Source organism: Odontomachus brunneus, unplaced genomic scaffold, assembly GCF_010583005.1.
Source record: "Odontomachus brunneus isolate Ranch 3 - 2012 unplaced genomic scaffold, Obru_v1 Obru_scaffold_023, whole genome shotgun sequence".
In the NCBI taxonomy this organism is placed as follows: Eukaryota; Metazoa; Arthropoda; class Insecta; order Hymenoptera; family Formicidae; genus Odontomachus; species Odontomachus brunneus.
The window spans coordinates 873,379-878,409 of NW_022639473.1; the positions used below are offsets into that span (position 1 = coordinate 873,379).

A 5,031-nucleotide genomic window follows, 5' to 3' on the forward strand; every position below is an offset into this window, starting at 1 on the left:
TGCGCGATATGAATCATTCGAGTGAAATCTCCGATCGACCGCCAAATAAAAGAGATCATCTATTCCACTCGGACAAGAAGTGGAAAGACCCAAAACGACGAAGCAAATGGGTAAATAAATAATTATGCCCGACAATTGTACTTACATATCGCTATTTTTCATAAAGATTTGACATTTTTTTACTCAAGAACTGAAATGCTAAATATGAAATCGAAATTGTAAGATACGGTCAAAGTGGCGGAATTTTTCGCGAATTTTAAGCCTCGGGAGATCAAACAGAAAGCAAAATTATCTTCTTCGATCGATTTTAAGTAGACTCGAATGCCACATAATTCAGAAATTCTCGCGAGAGGGATGTTAACGCGAAAAAAGAAGTTTGGTTGGCCGAGCCTCTTATAAACTCTTAAACTTGATCTACAATGCATTCCTCGTTTCCTGCTCCTTTTTCTTCATCCCTCTTCGACTCAAACCTTAAGCCTTGAACCAGAAGAAGAAAGAGAACAAGAAATAAAAAGCAGAGAGCACATTGTAGATTAAGCTTTGAACTTACGAAACACTCGAAACAAGTAATACCTACTTGAATGCGGTATGCATTTCTTTGCGAGTACCCACCGAGTAAATATCTTTTAATCTTCGAACATTTTCTCGCTCGGAGTGCGAATAACTGACGCGAATTACGGGATATTCTGTGCGCAAATCGTTGTTCGCGAAACCCATCGTCGACGGCGATGACGAGGAGAGGGGCGGCGGGAGAAATTAAACTTCGCATTTATGCCGATGTGTGTGTCTTGCTTTTAATTTCTCGAACGTTGACGCGCGGCCAATATGGGACTGTCGATTCGCGAAACCGCTCGACATCAGGTCCGATAGAGCCGTCTGCGGTCACGTCGGTATTAAGCGAATTGAGCCCCGGCCATCGCGCGGCGCGGCGCGATACGCGTCATTGAGCTATAAAAGTGCCGTGGAAAATATGCGATACGCGCGTTTGGAAATTCATTTTCGGTGTTGAACGGCTTTTACGGCTTAACCGCTCGACAATCCAAACACAATCGTTCCGCTTCGCGTGCTGCGCCGCGTCCAACACGGCCGTTTCCGCTGGCATTACAACGCCGCCGCAGCCGCCACCCTCGCACGCCGATGGAAGATACCACGGCGTTCACTCTTCCACGGTGCCAAGGGGTTGAGGGTGGAGTGGAGGAAATATGTGCCAACTGGGACCCGCGGTGGAAAGAGACTCTCTTTTTTTTCCTAAGCGACCTTTTTAAAAGCGTTACCGGTGTTGCTTGGAAAAATTAAGGACTGGAATTGATCCAACGAATACTGATAATATACCGAGGGTTATATGAGATTTTCAATATTGCACATTGCGTTTGCAATAGAGGCGCGAGTGGATCTCGTAGGAAATTCTAGTAAGTCAGTGTTTAAACACATATCAAGGCGTTTGATCAAGCGATCGACAATTCTCGACAGGATCAAGAATACTCCGCAGGACTTAGAGATGAATAAATCAAGAGTCTAAGAGCACGAATGTCCGACGGTTAGACATATTAGCGCGAGAACAGAGAAGCTCGCTAGGAGAGAGAGAGAGAGAGAGAGAGAGAGAGAGCCGCGATGAGCCTCGCTCGATGAAAAATTCAGCACGCCATTCTCGACGTCGAAGATCTAGACACAACCGTCAGATCGCTTTAAATATGCAGAAATACGAGGAGACGTACGAGTGCGCGACAGACTCGAGTATTTAACGACGGGAATTCCAAAAATTAATATAATTACGCGAGTGAGAAAGAGAAAAAGAAAGAGAGAGAATAGAGAAGAGAGAGGAGGAGAGAGAGGATAATTCCGTGGAGTTTCTCCATGAACAATTCACGCTCTTCCGAAGATAATAAAATCGTTATTATTCGCTTAATATATCGCACCGATTTCAATTATATATATTTTTCCCCCGGGGTGTATCGAATACGCTTTTACTAGGACGGGGAAAGTAGCTTTACGTCGAGTATATAAATTTTATTTCGCTATTTGTTAGCCGCAAACGAAATGAAGATATATATATATATATATATATATATATATATATATATGTACGTATGTAGACACACACATATATAACGATTCGCTCATTCTTCGGCGCCGTTCGCGGAAGTAGTATTCGTGAAATACGTAACTGTATAACGGCAAATTAATATCAAAATGGTAATTCGACGAGGACAGAAATGCGAACGGGGGGAGGGGAAAAAGGGAGAGAGGATGGGAAATATAGTATTGAATATCTAGCTAGAGCTCTCTCTCTTTCTCTTTCTGTCGACCGCTCGATCGACCCCGACATCGTCGCCGTTTCAAACTGACTGCACGCCATTAATGTTTCATTATTGCCCATCATTTATCCGAACCGTGCGCGCCCACGCACTCGCCCGCCATTGTGCCGCGCTAATGAAACGATCCCGTTTCCTACCTGCGCGAAATAGCGCTTCAAGAATTATCTGGGATTAGCGTCGATATAATGCTTTCACGTCGATCGTATATCGAGTCTTGCGCGCGATCATGGAGGAGCGCATTCCTCCATGAGCCGGTAGACTGGTGAGTGAGTGAGCGAGAAGGTGAGAAAGAGAGAAAGAGAGAGAGAGAGAGAGATCAAGTGGCGATTACGCAATGTGGATGGTCGGTAAAGCCGATGACGCCGTTTGAAATTCCGCGCGCGCGGAAACGGACTTTCGAGTCATTCTATTATTCCGACATATTATTCGCGCAGCGCGCGAGACAAACGGTCGAAACGGCAAAACGCAACGACGGCATTAATAACGCGGTCCGCGCTGAACTTTCCGTTCGTGTTATTTTGCCTCTAAAATCAAACGCGCGGTCGTGAAAAATACACGCACAGAGAAAAATATCATTGTACCCCTCGCCAAGAGAAGCGATTGTTTACTTCACCCTGAGCCACTTCACCTCTAAGAGACAAAATTGGCAACGTAAAGGTTAAAGCTTGATCTACAATATGCTCTTTGCTTCCTGCTTCTTTCTCTTTATCTCTTTCTAACTCAAACCTTAAGTTTTAAGCTTGATTTATAATGTGTTATTTGCTTCCTATTTCTTTATCTTTTTCTAACTTTTTCTTTATCTTTTTCTGACTCAAGTTTTAAATCTTAAATTAAAAGAAGACAGAAAACAAGAAACAGGAAGCAAAGAACACATTGTAGATTCAGGCTTTAAGCCAGAAAAAGACAGAAGACAAGAAACAGAATGCAAAGAGCATATTGTAGATCAGGCTTAACACCAGAACCGCTATTGAGTCCTGTGACCAAGGAATCGATCGACATTCTGCGGCGAGGAGCCAGGAGCCTTAATTTCACAGTACTCACGACTGAACTATCAACGTCGCGCTACCGAAATCTGCGGCCAAAGGGTCGACGACAATCACACACCACACACGCCAACGCCCGTGGCCCGTTCACCCACGTGTCGGGCGACGAGTCACGTAAAGCTGCAGCGGCGTTGAGCGCGTTTCAACGAGGCAATCAACGCGAGCGGCATTTCAGCCGCGAAAAAATATAATCGCGGTCATGCTCCCGACTCCCGCGTATGTATTCGTCCCCAGCCGGCGTCTCCTTCGAGAGACATTCGATTAAACGATTTGCTCGATCCTCACCGCCCCCGCTGCTTCCCCCGTCTGTCGAGGCGGATTCGGGTCGGCGACGTCGCACAGACGGTTATTTATCGCCCGCTCAGCGACGATAATTTCCGCGGAAGTAACAACGCGCGCGCGTGCGTGCGTGCGCGCACGTGTGCACGCGCTTGCTTCGTGAAGTAATCGAATCACGCCTTAAGATCTTCCCGTGCACGCGCAAACTGCAAACTCTCCGCACGCATATGCAATCTTCCCAGCGCGCGCCGCCACCGTCGGCGGCAGATATTATGTAATTTAAGTACTTAAGTCGGGGTAATTTCGCGTCGCGTACGCAGCCGCCCGTCGTAAATCGATTTGAAATCGCGCCGCGCAACACGCAGCGCGCCCGCGAGAGAGAGAGTTTCTCCCCGAAAACACCTCCTTCGTTTACTTACTTATTCATTCGTTTCCCGCTGAAGAAAAAAAAATTATACCCGCGGTCTCTTGCGAGGTTTTGTTAATTGCGGTGTTAATAACAATAGAGAGGCGAATAAATATCTGAGATATTTTTAAATCGACGCGCAAGATATATTTGTTTTACGTTCTGGTTTGTTGTTGCGTCTTCTTTTTTTTTTATTTTTTTTTTCCATTCGAAAGAGTGAGGTGTGTGCGTCGTTGATTTTTTTAATTAAAAAGCCGACGTGTTTAATAAACGAAGCCTTTCCCCTCGTGTACATGGAACCTGTATATCGGGTGTACGATATTTTATCGTACAATTAGTTTGCTCGGCGGATCATACACATGCCAATGGGAGCGGAAGGTACACAAGCGTCAATGTGAGAGAGGAAAAGAGTAAAACCGGTGTAACTGCTTTACGGCGTTCCGCGAAGCTTGGGCTTAACCGAGTTACTCGGCTGAACTTTGGGGGAAAACTCGAAGGCGCATACAGTTTCCATAAATTACTCCTCTCACGCTTAAACATTAGGTTTCCGGCGCCGAGTAAATCCCGGCTTTTAATCTTTTTCGCGGCAAACGCGGAATCGGATGTTAACCCAAAAATATATATGTCGCGCGAAGAAGTGAGAACGAGATCTTCCCGTGCGTCTCACATACCATAATATCGCCGTTATTTCATGTAATAATTTTTCTCGCGTATATAAATCGATTCAGCACATTTGTGTATGTAAATTCAACATGTATGCACCTACATAGTGAAACAAGTCACACTGATATCATAACGGGCTCACAATCTTTATTGTGAGTCCATTGTGACGTCACAGTGACTTATGTTGCTATGAGAATAAATTCAACGTATATATTAAATATAAATTAAACATATATATAAATTCAGCATGTATACAGAAAAATTTAGAGCACACACACACACACACACACACACACACACACACACACACACACACATATATATA

At 44.8% G+C, this 5,031-nt stretch overlaps 2 protein-coding genes across 6 annotated transcripts in view; one reads left to right on the top strand and one right to left on the bottom strand.

Moving 5' to 3' along the window:
• LOC116842225 (discoidin domain-containing receptor 2) overlaps positions 1-5,031 on the top strand; it is a 380,754-nt gene that overhangs the window by 358,197 nt on the left and 17,526 nt on the right. The gene's annotated exons all lie outside the window — the stretch shown is intronic.
• LOC116842229 overlaps positions 1-5,031 on the bottom strand; it is a 425,064-nt gene that overhangs the window by 244,910 nt on the left and 175,123 nt on the right. The window lies entirely within an intron of this gene.